The sequence below is a fragment of the Mus caroli genome, unplaced genomic scaffold (genome assembly GCF_978045245.1).
Source record: "Mus caroli unplaced genomic scaffold, Mus_caroli_1 scaffold_16, whole genome shotgun sequence".
NCBI lineage: Eukaryota > Metazoa > Chordata > Mammalia > Rodentia > Muridae > Mus > Mus caroli.
In genome coordinates, this window is record NW_028227271.1 from 68921762 (window position 1) to 68941203 (window position 19442).

At 39.9% G+C, this 19442-nt stretch overlaps 1 protein-coding gene and 1 non-coding gene across 3 annotated transcripts in view; both read right to left on the reverse strand.

Annotated features, from left to right (window-relative positions):
* The window catches only part of Vps13b (vacuolar protein sorting 13 homolog B), a 553787-nt gene that overhangs the window by 441507 nt on the left and 92838 nt on the right, over nucleotides 1-19442 (reverse strand). The window lies entirely within an intron of this gene.
* On the reverse strand, nucleotides 16500-16629 carry LOC115029476 (small nucleolar RNA SNORA17). Its single transcript, XR_003835051.1, has one exon. It is a non-coding gene; the product is annotated as a small nucleolar RNA SNORA17 (small nucleolar RNA).

Here is a 19442-nt window from a genome sequence, read left to right on the forward strand (position 1 = left end):
TACCTTTAAAATTGCCTACAGCAAGACATCAAAAGAAAAAAAAAAGAAAAAAAGCAAGTCCCCTGGGTTTGGGTCAGCAGCACAGAGTTACAACTTAAGCACTGGGCCATCAGTGGCAATGGAGGGCTGGCTGAAGGCTGAGGTAATATATTGACTTACTGCAGTAAGGAATCTTGTAACAGTCCCGCCCACTGCACAAAGAGCTCTTATGTGGACACCATGGACAAAGAAACTCTATAATTTCTCAATTAGATATGGGTATTGAACTATGAAATATAACAGAACAAATTTTAAGGTAAAAATATTTTAAAAGACCATTAACTCAACAAAAAAAGAAGAGCTCAACTCTGTTCAGGAATCTACTGATTATATTTTTAATAAAACTACTAATTTTTACTACTCATTATTAAAATCTGATCCTATCTTTAAAAAATAGTCCTTTGCTGTAAGGAATTAGAAATATAAAAAATTAATATGGAAAAGGGGTGCATTTTTACAAGTAAGGAAACCATTGCCAAATATGTTTATAAAACCTTTTTAGCCTTGTGGCACTAGTAAGTTTTAGAATCACCCATTTGTTCTTCATATTTAAAAAATAGTTACAATTAGAATAATAAATGCACAAATTATATTGTGGATATTATTGGTATTTAAAGCTCTTGGGAAAACTCCTTTGAAATTAACCAAGGAGATAGTAGTAAGGAGGAAAGGTTGAATCAGACATGTTGCTGGTGGCTTACACAGAGCCTGGGTCATGGCACTATCTAGAATTATAACTAATTACAAAAAATCCAAACATTGGGCAAAGAATGCAATTTAAGGTTGGCTAATTCATTAAATAGGAAATGTTCCCAGCACCAACCATCCTGGTTTCTGAAACCTCTCTTGCTATACTGTGAGTAAGGCTGATATTAACAATTATTACTTAAAAAACAATGCCCAGAGATCATAAAAACTATAACTTCCCAGTATTTCTATTCGTTAGAATTTTTCAAGAAAATACAATTTTAAAATAATGACATGCAGGGAGATGAAAATGTTTTGTTTAGCAGTGGAATGTTATGCAATTATATTAAATATTTCAATCTCATGCACAATTATACTTGGCAGAAAGATATCTAAATCAGACTCAAGACCAGAGCTTCAAATCTATCTTAAAGAAAAGAAGTTGAGGAGGTAAGAATAAAGGGATCTAAGGGCAGGAATAAATTTCAAACTGGTGGGATACTGCTTCAATAGCAAGGACAGTGACAGAGACAATGTAATTAGTACAGTTACTCAAACATCTAAAGGGTCTCAAGGAACGAAGTTTCCAGGGTGAGTCTGAGAGGAGATGCGGAAATGACATGGAGTGACCATGAGAGAAGTTGCAAGCTCCTCATGCACATACAGGGAACCACACTGAAGAACATAACCAGAATTCTGTTGGAGAATTATCAGTAAGGCTGCAGTGGGGGCTGAAACGCAGATACATTACTACAATCCTAGGTAAAAAGAATAGATGCCAACACAAGTCAAGAGCCAGAAAGATTAAGGAGGAGGAAATAATGCAAGATATAGCTTAAAAAAAAAAAAGTCTGAATAAATCCTTAGATGATTGGGGAAAGAAAGTGAGTGAATAGTATTTCATTTTAAACAGTGAATTTTAGGTACCTTGTCACATCTAAATGATCTTACCAGTGTCTACAAAATGTTCTGGGATATACAAACAACCGAGTCATCAATATTGATGGTACCTGAAGCTACAGAGAAAAATGCTCAAAGTGTTCCCTTCTCAGTCAACAGTACAAGACAATGGAAAGGAGGCCAAGAGAAAAGTTCTATATAGAGTGGAGAATAAAACCATCAAACATTCACTATTTTCACTAAGTGAAAAGGCAACATACGTACATTCTGTGTCTGTTTCTGTAACACAGGAGGAAAATACATTGTGAGCTACACAAAGACTTACAGAATCTGAGAAAAATGTCTTTGTATGCCTGTCAACAGTGAGAAAGACAAAGACAATGAAAGAAGTATGTGACCACCAAAAGAGAAAATTGAAAATATACCATTATGAAAAGCATAACATAAAATGATTATATATATAGTAAATAAAACCACATAAAATTTATATATGAAAGCAGGAGATTGAAGGAAAGAAAAATGAAAAACAGTCATCTTGTTCTGTGCTATTTCTTTACATGCTTTCCTTTAATGTTGTTCTGTGATGTTATAATTTGAGTAAAAAGAAAACAAGCACTCTATACAAAGCCTCATGAGACCCAGCATAAGATTAAAAAAATTAGCTGTGCCTGCTCTCTGATTAATAGCTAATGAATGTAAGCCATCCAATTCTAACTTTTCAGAGCCATCAACTCCAGTTCTAAATGTGTGTTCCTAAGTGTAAACTGCTTACTTCCCAACATCTCAGTCCTTCCACATAAGACTTCCCATGTCTCACTAAACTTAGAAAATTTGAAGTAAATGACATATTAACTTGAACAATCATAAAAATACTTAGAAAGTAAAAGGCTCATTTAATGAAATAAAAATGTACAAATGCTTCCACATGTTTCTATAAAGTCTTCTTTTCCCAGTAAGTGAACATGTTCAAGATTTTATTTTTGGCTTTGTTTCAGAAAAACCCATCTACATAGTATAGTGCTTAGAAGGACATCTCAGTCATGCAATAGTTATGCCACAGCTCATATGTCAAATAAAAATCTCGTTCAAGCCCACACAACATCACAGAGCCAAAGCTGTCCTTTCTGTTCCGAGCACTCCTGTGAGGGCTCTCACAGGACAGCACTGCTAATGTCACATGATACTCATTAAGAGGTTAAATCCTAAACTAAAATGTCAGATGCTTTATAACACAGTTGTGAATGACCAAAAACAAGAACAAAGACCCTGTCTTACTAGTTCTAAACTATGACGACTCCCTTTTAACAGAAGCACGTGTAAAATAGGACAAAACCATCACTGTGTATCACTATCCAGAGACTCTCTGTAAAAGAAACCATCCTCTAATTGTGTCCAAAATATTAAAAATGATAGTTTCATTTAATACTTAAAACTACTTTGTTAGGTGTCTAAATGCATCTCTATTCAAGTCCACATGTAAACATTATAAAACAGAAAGATGTTATGATCTGGAGTTGTCTTATAGACTTCACTTATCTGTGCAGATAACATTTGATTGCCTCATCAACCTAGCATTTGCACTGCCCTTTACTTAAGGAGGTAAGCAGGTGTCAGTAGTGCACAATGCTAAGAGAATAGGCACAATTAACATGTATGATGTGATACCCCAGCTTCAGAACCAAAGTCAAGATAACAACCTTTCTGTGATCTGGTATCTTACCTGTTATCTAAGCTAAGGTTTTATTGCTGTGAAAAAACATCATAACCATGGCAACTCTTATAAAGAACATTTAATTTAATTAGGGCTGGCTTACATTTTCAGAGGTTTAGTACATTATCATCATGGCAGGAAACATGGCCGCATGCAGGTAGACAGGGTCCTGGAGAAGGAGCAGGGAGCTCTACACCTTGATCCAAAGGCAGCAGAGGGCAACTGTGCCATACTGAACATAGCTTGAACATAGACAATCTCAAGGCCACCCACCTATTTCAACAAGATCACACCCCCCTAATTAATGCCACTCCCTATGGCCAAGCATTCACACACATGGGTCTGGGGGCAGAAGGGGTCATACCTATTTAAAGCACCACATCTCTAATGGAGAGTTTGGTACCTTCCTCTAAAACTGATGTGAGACTATATGATGCTACAGATATCAAGTACTCAAAACACATAAGTATATAAACACATAGCAAGAACTCTATAATTGATGGCATTATTAACACTTTTCTGTAACAGTATGTATAATTTTTATATTACAAAACAATATTGCATAACTTTTTAAATTGTGATACAGTTTTAATACACTGTAAAAATCTTTTAATTGTAAAGTTTCCTTATACAAATGAAAATTACCTAGAATTAATAACTGATACAATAAGACCATGTTTGCAGTAGATCTTAAAAGCTATTTGACTAAAATAGGACTCAGATAAATGTCAAAAACCCCATAGCCCATTCAAATGAAAACTGGAAACATATAGGGAGCTAGATGGCAACTTAGAATAAACAGGGGAGTAGGTACTGCAAGAAAATTACACAAGTTTCAGAAGGAAAAGGATGTTAAAGACAAATAATGCAAAAAAGTTTGACAAGTAACTGTCATGAGTTTTCACTCTATTCTTTAAAAATAGTGCTGGTTGTTCTTTATAACAAGTAAATTCCTTATAGTTTTAACTTATTTTCCACAATATTATTAAACAAGATCTTGTCTTTCATTAAATTATAAAACAAGGCAATGGATTTTTTTACTATTAATGTAATTTCTCACTAAAGTGATAAACAACATGAAAAACATTTCTGTCCACATTTTCAATTAAGGAAACAATAAATTTTGAGATTTTAAACAGCATGCCTAAGACTTCGTAAGCAATGAAATGCAATCAAGGTATAGGGGAGAAGGTTGCATAGGGCTGACTACATCTTGAGATACTGACTATAAGAAAATAGAAATTCAGAAACCTGTCTGCTGCTACATGGTGTGGATAAGGCAAAGCACAACCCAAGAGGACCTCCCCACTTTTGCATGGCAAAAGTGACACCCTAAACCTCCACCCAACCGCCATGTTGCATAGGCAGGTTAGAAGACACCAAGAGGCCTAAGAGCTACTAAGATGAGTGAATAAATGGTAGAGAAATGGGAAGGAGAATGAATGTACACAATGAATAGAGGTGGCAAGACAAAGTAGTGATGAACAGTAGCTGATGTGAGTAGCCGGCACTGCCATCTGAGGCCACAATCTCAGTCCTTGGCCCTGCTATAGCAGGGGCCTGTGTAGTTGTCCCAGGCTTATACCTCCAAAAGCCGAGAAGACATCCCAATGATGTATTGAGCTGGCCCCACCCCTAACCAGGGCAGAGAGGGAGAGCAAGCCCCATTCCCTCACCTAGGCAGTTTGGAATGGCTGGCCCTGGTGATGTTCCAGTAAGCACAGGAGGGTCAACATGGAGGGTATAAGAGCAAGAGAGATGGCCCTGCCACTAATCAGCTGCTGTGTTCAAGTTAGCCAGCCCCACCTCTCATCAGGAAAGTACTGGAGAGGGAGAGCTGACGACCCCTGATGACCTGAGCATAGGAGAGGTAGCAGGCAGGTCCATCCCAACAACTACCCCACCTATGCACTGCTGGAGCATATGAAGAGGCTGGTTCTACAAAACCAAACCTGCAAAATCTCTATGACACACAGAAGCAGGATAACTGACAGAAGTCCAGTGTGGATCCAGTATTGATACTATAGCAGAAGCCAAAGCCCTAGAACCAGACCAATGACTCATTGCAAGGAACATTTGGAAGTAAAGCTGTCTGGGGAGAAGGATATACTGTGTGACACACCACAGCTTACATGACAAAAGGGTTATTTGGGAATGGGGGGTGGATTTGGTAGATTGTTTTTGTTTGTTTTCTTTGGGGGGGGGGCTTGCAATGTGGAAGGTAGATATGGAAGGATGGGGAGATGAGTAGGATTGCGTGATGTGAAATTCACAAAGAATCAAAAAAAAAGATTTTTTTTTTAAAAAAGGGCATGTAATATATTAAGAAAATAACAAGAAACACATTTGCCAATATGATGGAAGGTGCTGTCTCCCTGGACCCTGAAAGGTTTACACTGCCCCTATGAAAAAAATCACCACATCATGACCTTCAAGTTTCCTTATCATTTACCAAGTGCACAAAGATCATCCTAATGTTGCAAACAAATTGGTGACTTGTCTCTTCAATGCCCAGCACGTTCTTTGGTTTAAAACCCATCGACATAATGAGACCTGTGATGGTGAGAGTTGTACTGAAGAGCATGTGGTCAACCAAGCCAAGAAGTGTAGACGAGATATTCTGGCTGAGAGCACACAGCAGTGCTACATACCCCTCACCCTCTACTCACCATCAGCTAACTGATGCAACACTATTGTAGACATCCAAAGGGAGCCCTGACATTTCTTAACTTCTGAGGCCATCTGATAGATGCCATCAGTGTACCCTTATGACAAAACCACACTGTCACACTATAGCTCAACTATAATTCTGGAAGGACATTCTAAACCCCTTAGTAATAAACAGACACCTAATATTGTCAACTACTAAAATGGTCTCTAGATAAACAATCCACTTACTCAATAGTAAGTTAGATGACTACCAAATACAGATCTCATTACAAAGGGTTTATGTCCTTTTGGTCACCACTAGGGTTATTATCAGGGAGAAAACAGTAGAGATTAACTTAAAACTATGAATCAGCAAAATTTTCTGCCAAGACCCAGACAAATATTTTAGGCTTCAAAGATGGCATATGGTCTCTGTCAAATTGCAGTTGTTATTGTTATTATTGTTGTTGTTATTGTTTTATGGTTGTTGTTGTTTCTGTTGTTTTTGCTGCTGCTGCTGTTGTGTTTTGGAAACTCCTCAGCAGTTGTAAATGCCAAGAGACACTGTTGCTTCAAGGACTGACACTGGGCAAGCAAACCAAGTTTGCAACAAAGTTAGTTGCAAGATAGGAAAAGCTAATGTGTCATCTTCACTCATTGTTTCAGTTTAAATTGTTACATTATTACAGTTTCCTGTAGACTTATGTTTTAAACATCTATTCCTATGAAGGCCATTATTCAGGGGGACTATGTTAGAGAAGGTGAGGACCCAGATGGGAGAAGTAGGTAGTTAGGGGCAAACCTTTAAAAGCCATACCAATTCCGTGATCTAGCCTGACTCTCTGCATCCCAGTCTGGTACCAACCGAACAGTTCCTAGCCCATGTTTCCAGTGTCACAGACAGAGTGTCTCTTACCTTAAATTAATGAATTCTGAAATGTCTCTTAAACCATGATGCAACTATACTTCCTCCTTCAGCTGTTCCTATCAGGTATTTTTTGAGTGAGATAACCCAATCACAAAAGAACACTCATCGCTCTTCTGGCTGACCAGCACCAGGGTACCTAGAGCTCAGGGTCGGCTGACACCCGCCAGCTACCCACGACCCCCGCCACAGGATTTTGAGACTGCTGGTGAGTGGAACACAGCTTCTGCTCCAGTCTAATCACGCGGGACCTGAGACTGCTTTGGTTGGAGAGGCAGAAATCCGGCCTGAGTAGAGCCACAAGCCTCTTCCGGTCAGAAAAGCACCGGGGTAGCTAGGGCGCAGGGTCGGCTGACACTCGCCAGCTACCCACAACAACCGCCACAGGATCTTAAGACTTCTGGTGAGTGGAACACAGCTTCTGCTCCAATCCAATTGCACGCAGGACCTGAGACTGCATTAGTTAGGGTAGCAGAAAACCGGCCTGAGTAGGACCACAGGCCTCTTCCGGCCGGACCAGCACAGGGTAGCTAGAGTGCAGGGTCGGCTGACACCCGCCAGCTACCCACGACCCCCGCCACAGGAGCTTGAGACTGCTGGTGAGTGGAACAAAGCTTCTGCTCCAATCTTTAAACAGTGACAACGACAACAACTAACCCCAGAGATTACCAGATGGCGAAAGGTAAACGTAATAATCTTACTAACAGAAACCAAGACCACTCACCATCATCAGAACCCAGCACTCCCACTTCGCCCAGTCCAGGGCACCCCAACACACCGGAAAAGCTAGACACGGATCTAAAAGCATATCTCATGATGATGGTAGAGGACTTCAAGAAGAACTTTAATAACACACTTAAAGAAATACAAAGGAACACTGGTAAACAGGTAGAAGACAGTAAAGAGGAAGCACAAAAATCCCTTAAAGAATTGCAGGAGAACACTGCTAAAGAGTTAGAAATCCTTAAAGAAAAACAGGATAACATAATCAAACAGGTAGAAGTCCTTACAGAAAAACAGGAAAACACATCCAAACACATGATGGAATTGAACAAAACCATACTAGACCTAAAAAGGGAAGTAGACACAATAAAGAAAACCCAAAATGAGGCAACACTGGAGATAGAAACCCTAGGAAAGAAATCTGGAACCACAGATACCAGCATCAGCAACAGAATACAAGAGATGGAAGAGAGAATCTCAGGTGCAGAAGATTCCATAGAGAACATCGGCACAACAATCAAGGAAAATGTAAAATGCAAAAAGATCCTAACTGAAAACATCCAAGAAATACAGGACACAATGAGAAGACCAAACCTACGGATAATAGGAGTGGATGAGAATGAAGACTTTCAACTCCAAGGACCAGCAAACATCTTCAACAAAATTATAGAAGAAAACTTCCCAAATCTAAAGAAAGAGATGCCCATGAACATACAAGAAGCCTACAGAACTCCAAATAGACTGGACCAGAAAAGAAATACCTCCAGACACATAATAATCAGAACAACAAATGCTCTAAATAAAGATAGAATACTAAAAGCAGTAAGAGAAAAAGGCCAAGTAACATATAAAGGCAAGCCTATCAGAATTACACCAGATTTCTCACCAGAGACTATGAAAGCCAGAAGATCCTGGACGGATGTTATACAGAAACTAAAAGAACACAAACTCCAGCCCAGGCTACTATACCCAGCCAAACTCTCAATTAACATAGATGGAGAAACCAAAGTATTCCACGACAAAACCAAATTCACACATTATCTCTCCACAAATCCAGCCCTTCAAAGGATAATAACAGAAAAAAACCAATACAAGGACAGGAACCACGCCCTAGAAACAACAAGAAGGTAATCACTCAACAAACCTAAAAGAAGACAGCCACAAGAACAGAATGCCAACTTTAACAACAAAAATAACAGGAAACAACAATTACTTTTCCTTAATATCTCTTAATATCAATGGACTCAACTCCCCGATAAAAAGACATAGACTAACAAACTGGCTACACAAACAAGACCCAACATTTTGCTGCTTACAGGAAACTCATCTCAGAGAAAAAGATAGACACTACCTCAGAATGAAAGGCTGGAAAACAATTTTCCAAGCAAATGGTAAAAAGAAACAAGCTGGAGTAGCCATTCTAATATCTGATAAGATTGACTTCCAACCCAAAGTCATTAAAAAAGACAGGGAGGGACACTTCATACTCATCAAAGGTAAAATCCTCCAAGAGGAACTATCAATCCTGAATATCTATGCTCCAAATACAAAGGCAGCCACATTCATTAAAGAAACTTTAGTAAATCTCAAAGCACACATTGCACCTCATACAATAATAGTGGGAGACTTCAACACACCACTTTCACCAATGGACAGATCATGGAAACAGAAACTAAACAGGGACACAGAGAAACTAAGAGAAATTATGAATCAAATGGATCTGGCAGATATCTACAGAACATTCTATCCTAAAACAAAAGGATATACCTTCTTCTCAGCACCTCATGGTACCTTCTCCAAAATTGACCACATAATTGGTCACAAAACAGGCCTCAACAGATACAAAAATATTGAAATTGTCCCATGCATCCTATCAGATCACCATGGACTAAGGCTGATCTTCAATAACAAAATAAATAATAGAAAGCCAACCTTCACGTGGAAACTGAACAACACTCTTCTCAATGATACCTTGGTCAAGGAAGGAATAAAGAAAGAAATTAAGGACTTTTTAGAGTTCAATGAAAATGAAGCCACAACATACCCAAACTTATGGGACGCAATGAAAGCATTTCTAAGAGGAAAACTCATACCTCTGAGTGCCTCCAAAAGGAAACTAGAGAGAGTACACATTAGCAGCTTGACAACACACCTAAAAGCACTAGAACAAAAGGAAGCAAATTCACCCACGAGGAGTAGACGGCAGGAAATAATCAAACTCAGGGGCGAAATCAACCAAGTGGAAACAAGAAGAACTATTCAAAGAATCAACCAATCAAGGAGCTGGTTCTTTGAGAAAATCAACAAGATAGATAAACCCTTAGCCAGACTCACTAGAGGGCACAGGGAAAGCATCCTAATTAACAAAATCAGAAATGAAAAAGGAGACATAACAACAGATCCTGAAGACATCCAAAACACCATCAGATCCTTCTACCAAAGGCTATACTCAACAAAACTGGAGAACCTGGATTAAATGGAGACGTTCCTAGACAGATACCAGGTACCAAAGGTGAATCAAGATCAGGTTAATGATCTAAACAGCCCTATATCCCCCAAAGAAATAGAAGCAGTCATTAATAGTCTCCCAACTAAAAAAAGCCCAGGACCAGATGGGTTTAGTGCAGAGTTCTATTAGACCTTCAAAGAAGATCTAATCCCAGTTCTTCACAAACTATTCCACAAAATAGAAACAGAAGGTACTCTACCCAACTCATTCTATGAAGCCACAATTACTCTGATACCTAAACCACAAAAAGACCCAACAAAGATAGAAAACTTCAGACCAATATCCCTTATGAATATTGATGCAAAAATCCTCAATAAAGTTCTTGCTAACCGAATCCAAGAACACATCAAAACAATCATCCATCCTGACCAAGTAGGTTTCATCCCAGGGATGCAGGGATGGTTCAATATACGGAAATCCATCAACGTAATCCAGTATATAAACAAACTCAAAGACAAAAACCACATGGTCATCTCGTTAGATGCGGAAAAAGCATTTGACAAGATCCAACACCCATGCATGATAAAAGTCTTGGAAAGATCAGGAATTCAAGGCCCATACCTAAACATGATAAAAGCAATCTACAGCAAACCAGTAGCCAACATCAAAGTAAATGGTGAGAAGCTTGAAGCAATCCCTCTAAAATCAGGGACTAGATAAGGCTGTCCACTTTCTCCATACCTATTCAACATTGTACTTGAAGTCCTAGCCAGAGCAATTCGACAACAAAAAGAGATCAAGGGGATACAAATTGGAAAAGATGAAGTCAAAATATCACTTTTTGCAGATGATATGATAGTATATATAAGTGACCCTAAAAATTCCACCAGAGAACTCCTAAATCTGATAAACAGCTTCGGTGAAGTAGCTGGATATAAAATTAACTCAAACAAATCAATGGCCTTTCTCTACACAAAGAATAAACAGGCTGAGAAAGAAATTAGGGAAACAACACCCTTCTCAATAGTCACAAATAATATAAAATATCTTGGCTTGACTCTAACTAAGGAAGTGAAAGATCTGTATAATAAAAACTTCAAGTCTCTGAAGAAAGAAATTATAGAAGATCTCAGAAGATGGAAAGATCTCCCATGCTCATGGATTGGCAGGATCAACATTGTAAAAATGGCTATCTTGCCAAAAGCAATCTACAGATTCAATGCAATCCCCATCAAAATTGCAACTCAATTCTTCATCGAATTAGAAAGTGCAATCTGCAATTTCATCTGGAATAACAAAAAACCTAGGATAGCAAAAACTCTTCTCAAGGATAAAAGAACCTCTGGTGGAATCACCATGCCGGACCTAAAGCTTTACTACAGAGCAATTGTGATAAAAACTGCATGGTACTGGTATAGTGACAGACAAATAGACCAATGGAATAGAATTGAAGACCCAGAAATGAACCCACATACCTATGGTCACTTGATCTTCGACAAGGGAGCTAAAAACATCCAGTGGAAGAAAGACAGCATCTTCAACAAATGGTGCTGGCACAACTGGTTGTTAACATGTAGAAGAATGCGAATCGATCCATTCCCATCTCCTTGTACTAAGGTCAAGTCTAAGTGCATCAAGGAACTTCACATAAAACCAGAGACACTGAAACTTATAGAGGAGAAAGTGGGGAAAAGCCTTGAAGATATGGGCACAGGGGAAAAATTCTTGAATAGAACAGCAATGGCTTGTGCTGTAAGATCGAGAATTGACAAGTGGGACCTCATGAAACTGCAAAGCTTCTGCAAGGCAAAAGACACCATCAAAAAGACAAAAAAACCACCAACAGATTGGGAAAGGATCTTCACCTATCCTAAATCAGATAAAGGACTAATATCCAATATATATAAAGAACTCAAGAAGGTGGACTCCAGAAAGTCAAATAACCCCATTAAAAAATGGGGCTCAGAACTGAACAAAGAATTCTCACCTGAGGAATACTGAATGGCAGAGAAGCACCTGAAAACATGTTCAACATCCTTAATCATCAGGGAAATGCAACTCAAAACAACCCTGAGATTCCACCTCACACCAGTCAGAATGGCTAAGATCAAAAATTCAGGTGACAGCAGATGCTGGCGAGGATGTGGAGAAAGAGGAACACTCCTCCATTGTTGGTGGGATTGCAAGCTTGTACAACCACTCTGGAAATCAGTTTGGCGGTTCCTCAGAAAATTGGACATAGTACTACCGGAGGATCCAGCAATACCTCTCCTGGGCATATATCCAGAAGATGTCCCAACCGGTAAAAAGGACACATGCTCCACTATGTTCATAGCAGCCCTATTTATAATAGCCAGAAGCTGGAAAGAACCCAGATGCCCCTCAACAGAGGAAAGGATACAGAAATTATGGTACATTTACACAATGGAGTACTACTCAGCTATTAAAAAGAATGAATTTATGAAATTCCTAGCCAAATGGATGGACCTGGAGGGCATCATCTTGAGTGAGGTAACACAATCACAAAAGAACTCACACAATAAGTATTCACTGATAAGTGGATATTAGCCCAAAACTTAGGATACCCAAGATATAAGATACAATTTGCTAAACGCATGAAACTCAAGAAGAATGATGACCAAAGTGTGGACACTGTGCCCCTTCTTGGAATTGGGAACAAAACACCCATGGAAGGAGTTACAGAGACAAAGTTCGGAGCTGTGATGAAAGGATGGACCATTTAGAGACTGCCGTATCCAGGGATCCATCCCATAATCAGCTTCTAAACGCTGACACCATTGCATACACTAGCAAGATTTTGCTGAAAGGACCCAAATATAGCTGTCTCTTGTGAGAAGATGCCGGGGCCTAGCAAACACAGGAGTGGATGCTCACAGTCAGCTATTGGATGTATCACAGGGCTCCCAATGGAGAAGCTAGAGAAAGTACCCAAGGAGCTAAAAGGATCTGCAACCCTATTGTTGGAACAACATGATGTACTAACCAGTACCCCGGAGCTCTAGTCTCTAGCTGCATATGTATCGAAAGATGGCCTAGTCGGCCATCACTGGAAAGAGAGGCCCATTGGACTTGCAAACTTTATATGCCCCAATATAGGGGAATGCCAGGGCCAAAAGAATGGGAATGGGTGGGTAGGGAAGTGGGGGGCGCTATGGGGGACTTTTGGGATAGCATTGGAAATGTAATTGAGGAAAATATGTAATAAAAAATATTAAAAATTTAAAAAAAAGGACTGGAGATATAAGAAGGTATATAACAATTCCATTTTAACAATCTGCCACATGTAAAATAGTTTCCATATTACACTGCCAACGAATTATTACCCACAACTTAATGTTGAACTGGTAAATTTGCTCACTTACTCACACATACTACAAATGTACCACAGGTAGATGAGGTAGAAAATAGATGGACTCAAAATTACAAGACTTAGTTAACTACTACGCTCTAAACAGACACACAGACACCTTCCTCCTCCTCTTCCTCCTCTTCCTCCTCCTCCTCCTCCTCTTCCTCCTCCTCTTCATCATCATCTAAGGTAAGTACCAGTTAATTATCTCTTCCTCCTCCTCCTCCTTCAGTGAGTACCAGTTGATGAGGAAGAAATATTAGCAACTAAGGAACAAGTAAGGCACAGTACCTATACTAGGAATGTATTTTCAACTTAAAGAAGGCTCCTTTAAGAAACTAATATTTGAATTAGGTTCTAAAAATGAATTGATAAATTTTAAAAAGAGGAATTGAATGCAGAAATAGAAGAAGAAAGAACAAAGATATGGCAAAGAACCTCACAGGTTGAAAGGACTTATTGGTTTTGCCTAATGTTAATTTGCCCAAACTTAATTTGCCTATTTTTAATTTGCCTAAAGTTAACAGTGGCAGTTTCATTTACATCTAAATGTTTCAGTGATCACTTGCTACGTGGCAGATACAAGAGGAAAAGAAATAGGAGGAGATTTTATGATGGAGTTTCTCTAGAGTATAGTAAGAAAGCTGAAGAAAAATGAGTATGTTGTAAATGAATGTATGAATACCTTATGATTGATTTATCATAAGCATAGGTCTTTTACCTAAGGCCAGAAATATCAGATACCATTTTTAACCCATATATTTTGGATAAGGCACCTTTGAAAACATAGTGAGTCAAAGAATAAAAGCAGGGGCTGTGGAGATGGCCCCGTGGCTAAGAGTATGTACTGCTTTTGCAGATAAACTTAGCGCTCATGCTCACACCCACATCAGGCCATTCACAGCTGCCTAAAGCTCCCAATTCCAGGTGATTCAATGCCTCTGCTCTCCAAGAGCACCTGATGTGGACACACACAAACAAGCACACACACACCTACACACCTCAAATATATATATTACTTTTTTTAAAAAAAAATGTAAATAAATTAAAAGTAAAAGTTACTTGAAGCCCAGGAGTTGCTGAGCTTCCAATTAAGTCAATTTTATAAATTACATGGCAAACAGGAATTTTTCATAAAAATTTTGACAAAAACTAATGTTTTTTAAGAGTATTAAATAATAGGGCAAGGGTATAAACTGTATATGATCAACAAAACTTTCCTGGTAAAAGATTAAAGAACAAATATTTTCGTATTTGTGGGTCACATTATCTACTACAGCTATTCAAGCACTGTGAGATAAAACTGGCTACAAAATAATATGTAAAGGAATAAGCACAATTATATCCCAGTAAGATTTGGCTCGGAAAGAGAGGCCCATTGGTCGTGCAAACTTTATCTGCCTCAGTACAGGGGAACACCAGGGCCAAGAAGTGGGAGTGGGTGGGTGGAGGAGTGGGTGGGGGAGCGGGTGGGGGGGGGGGGCTTTTGGGATAGCATTGGAAATGTAAATGAAATAAATACCTAATTAAAAAAAAAAACAAAATAATAGAAAAGATTTGGCTCAAGTCTGGGTGTGTTGGAACATGTCTCCATATAATCTCTGTATTTGGCAAACAAAAGCAGAGGACTGGAAGTTACAGGGCAGCCTGTCTCACCTAGTGAGACCCTATACATATATGCACAAATACATTAACCCAAACTTGCCAAACCTCAATTTGAAAATATATAGAAGGCAACAGATTACATAGTTGGTCTGATTTCTGATATTTTTTTCCTGGAGAAGATGTTATGGTTTCAATTGAAATCCACTCAGTGGGTTCACTGTCTTGCAATTGTTCACTTCAATGACCTCCTGGTCTGGTTCATGGCCTCTGGCTTTTATGATACCATCAATATTGGTAACATATGACCTACAGATATTCACTAATGGGACTGATATTGGGATGGGCCCATTCAAAGACTTGGATCTGAGCCTGAGAAGTATCTGAGGTTCTCCCATACTCAACCCCTCGGTGCTTATACAAAACCATGACATCCAAAGCTAGCTAGCTCTACTGTGCTGTCTAGGCAAGGTGTAGGGCCTGATCTCCCAGGAGGTGCAGCTGGTGAGGGGCAGGGCCAACTCTCCTACTTTCATGACCCTTGGGCCAGGTCTTCTGTCTGCCTCAGGTGGCAGCGAGAGGTGAGGGGGTAGGAGAGTATCTCTCCCTTTTGTATGCCACCACAAGGGAGACTAATGAATGGTAGGACCAGGTCTCCCACACTCATATTCTTGGGATGGGGTTGGGAGGAGGCAGTGCAACTGCAAATCATGAAATATGGAACATTGCAGTTGCTTATGGGACAGGATCAGGCCTCCTGCTCTCATGCCCCCAGGGCCAGCTCTCGCATGATACTTAGGTAAAGAGCAAGGCGAGTACTGCACAGCCATCAGATATTAATATGTTCCCAGGTGACAGCCCTGACCAGAGATATATACCTGGCCTTTGGTGGTAACAGACACATGCTGCTAACAAGGCCATGGACCCAGATATGGGTGCCGGGGGCAGCACAGGCCAGGACCTCACTATGGACCCAGGTGGGATTACTGGCAACTCACTTCAGGCTGTCCCTTGGTACCTTCGAGTCTCCAGTACTGCCTCTCTTCATTGTGCACACACCCTTCTGTTTCTCTTTCTCATCCATTTCTCTATCATTTACTTGCTCCTCATAGAGGTACCCAAGGTCTCCAAGTGCCTGGAGTCATCTCAGGAGTGACCTCAGGAGTTCTATTCCCAGCTTGTGCATTATGGCACCAGGCAAGGTCTGCCCCTACTCATGCCTTCAAGGTGCCCCACTGGTAGGTGTCTCAGGCTAACTCCCTGTCTAGACCCCATGGTGCCAGTCTTGTGGTCATCTCCAGTTCGCTTCTCACCCAGCCCATCCAAGTGGACCCATGCAAGGATACTCTATCTCAGGCTCACTTCCACCAATGGCCCTCAGTTCCAAGTGGGGTTCTTCTAGTCTCCAGCTTGCTCTGAGCTTGTGCTGCACCAGACTCTTAGTCTGATCAGGCTTTCTGTTTTCAGTTGTTCATAGGTTAGAACACTAAGCATAGACACACCCTCTTTCTCTCTGCCACCTACTGACGCACTTGTGACACAGCAGTCATACCTGCTGTGTTTCTAGGGGCAGGCCATGTGATTCTTTATGTACCAAAAGTAGTTCCTTTAAGTCCCTATGAAAGTAGTATCAAGGAGCTAAAGGGATCTGCAACCCTATAGGTGGAACAACAATATGAACTAACCAGTACCCCCGGAACTCGTCTCTCTAGCTGCATATGTATCAGAAGATGGCCTAGTCGGCCATCAGTGGAAAGAGAGGCCCATTGGCCTTGCAAACTTTATATGCCCCAATACAGGGGAACCCCAGGACCAAGAAATGGGAGTGGGTGGGTGGGGGAGTGGGGGCGGGGAGGGTATAGGGGACTTTTGGGATAGCATTGGAAATGTAAATGAAGAAAATACCTAATTAAAAAAAAGAAAGTAGTATTAAGATCAAGAAAGAAAAAGAATGACATCTTAACTGAAGTGGTGACAGCATGGACAGAGGAGACTTTGGAGCAGCAGAGCAGCTGAGGGTGTAGCTCAGAAGAGGAATACTTGTCTACATAAGTAAAGCCCCAGGATCAGTCTCCAGCACCACAAAAAAACACAGCATCATTTCAATAAAGCCAATGTAACTAGTGAGGCTGAGTCAGCCCAGACTTGAATTCAGTTTTTGTTTTCAAGAGGAAAGAAAGAAAAACACTAGGTAAATTCTGAGAATGCCAATGACATCAGCTTTGTTACACCACTTCTCTGAGATTCTTCCTCTCCTCCTTACCAACTGTGTCTCTTTTCCTCTAATTTCCCATCATCCTGATTATAATGTAGCATAACTGAAGGATGGAGCAGACTCACACGTCACAGGGTCACCCTCACTCCCATGGACATGACTTAGAAAGTGTGTCATTCCTGGCATGCTCAAGCAATATTCTCTTCCATCTCATTGCTCCCATCTAGGTCTTTTAATGAGTAAATATAGAATTAGAAAGAAGAGGGAAATGAAATAGAATTATAGATCAATTACTCAAAAACTAGACAACTTTTTCACAGGGGAAAAGATGAAATGTTAAGTCTACTGAGAGAACAAACGAGTGGACTCAGGGAGACTGCATGACACCATCTCCATCAGCAGGGATACAGGACACTTAGCAACCATATCTCATTTTGTTTGTATTCTTCAACACAAACCAGGGGTAATGTATTTAAAGAACCTTCAGGAAGCAGAAGTGCAATGCACAAGCACAGTAAACTCAGAAGAAAAGAGGATTCCTTCAGTCTCACAAGGATCTCTGAAAGAAGATCAAAGCTGGCAACTCACTTAATGGTGAAAAGCCAAGTGGTTCCCTCTGGGCACAGATGAACAAGTGATCCTCTCTTACCACTTCTATTCAAAACTGTGAAAGGTGCTATCTAAGCAAAACACAGACATAAAATGCACTTGAACATTAACTTTAGAATAACTTGTTATCTTCCTATATAACACTTTCCCAACATTCCCATTCTGTTGGAATGATTAAAAACTTACTGATAGAAACAGAACATAGCAAACACTGAGAATTTTTAAAAATAGTGGCTATATATATATAAAATATACATATATATATTTTAGTTTTATGTACACTGGTGCTGTGCTTGTATGTATTATCTGCATGAGGATATTGGATCCCCTGAAACTGGAGTATCAGACAGCTGTAAGCTGTCGTGTGTGCGCTAAGAATTGAACCCAGGCAGGCCCTCTGGAAGAACAGTCAGTGCTCTTAATTGCTGAGCCATCTCACCTGCCCTGATTATATAACCTTAATTATATAATCAGAAAAGCAAAAACAGTAACAAATTATTTAATATGTGATATATTACGGACCAAAGCACTGAATTTCATTTTTCAGTACTTTAGTTCTCAGATAATGGTAAGCTAAGTTGCCATTGATGGTTAGTTGCTGACACTATGTTAGTGATAAGGATAAGGTATATTGACAAAAGAGACTCAAATTTCACACTATCTGAACACATACAAAAACATCTCAGTATGATCTTTAGGCCCAGAGTCCCTGTGTATGTGATAATGAATAACAATAACTTAAATCCTCTCTGTGGCAATGGCAGCCAGCTTCTGCTCTCTGGGATGAAGTCATGAATCTAAAAGCTGGCAATGACATACACAGGTGCTGCAACAGGTTCTACAGAGTAAAACTGCTTCCACTTTGATGCCTGCAAAGAAAGCAGGTCACACCTAGTGCTCCAGACCATAATCCAACTTGTCAGTATTTAATAAGAAAGCCCACTAGAAATAATGAACACCAGAGATCCAGCATATACTGACATAGAAGGACATTTGTACTCTGGGAAGATGACCAAGTCCTTTTCCCCATCTCGGTTCCACTCCAAGTTCATTCTGACCATGTGGAAGACTAGTGTATGACATGCAAGCAGTGGGCAAGAATCCAGCCAGAGGTATGTATGAGTTTTTAAAAAAAAAAAAAAAGGAAAGCAAACCCCTTCAAGATTGCATTCAGATGTGAGCAGAATGGCTGCCAGAAGCCTTTTCATCTTGTCTTCTGGTGGATGCTAAATAAAAAGTAAGATTCCTTGAGCCTATCCCTCCAAGCATGTCTTCACTACAGGAAGATTCTTACACTGAGTAACTCTTGTCCTTATAAAATAAGAGACTAATACACAGAAGAGGGGTGATGGGGAAGAAGGGGGAAGAGGAAAAGGTAGGGAAGGAGGAGAAAAGGAGAAAGGGGAAAGTAAAGGAAAGGGAAGAGGAAGGAAAAAAGGAGGAGGGGAAGAAAGAAGGGAGAAAGGAAAAGGAAGAGTAGGGGGAGACTATAAAGAGGAAGAAGGCCAGGCAGAAGAGGGAAAGGAAGAGCAGGAGGAAGAGGAGTAGAGAGAACTGGATTTT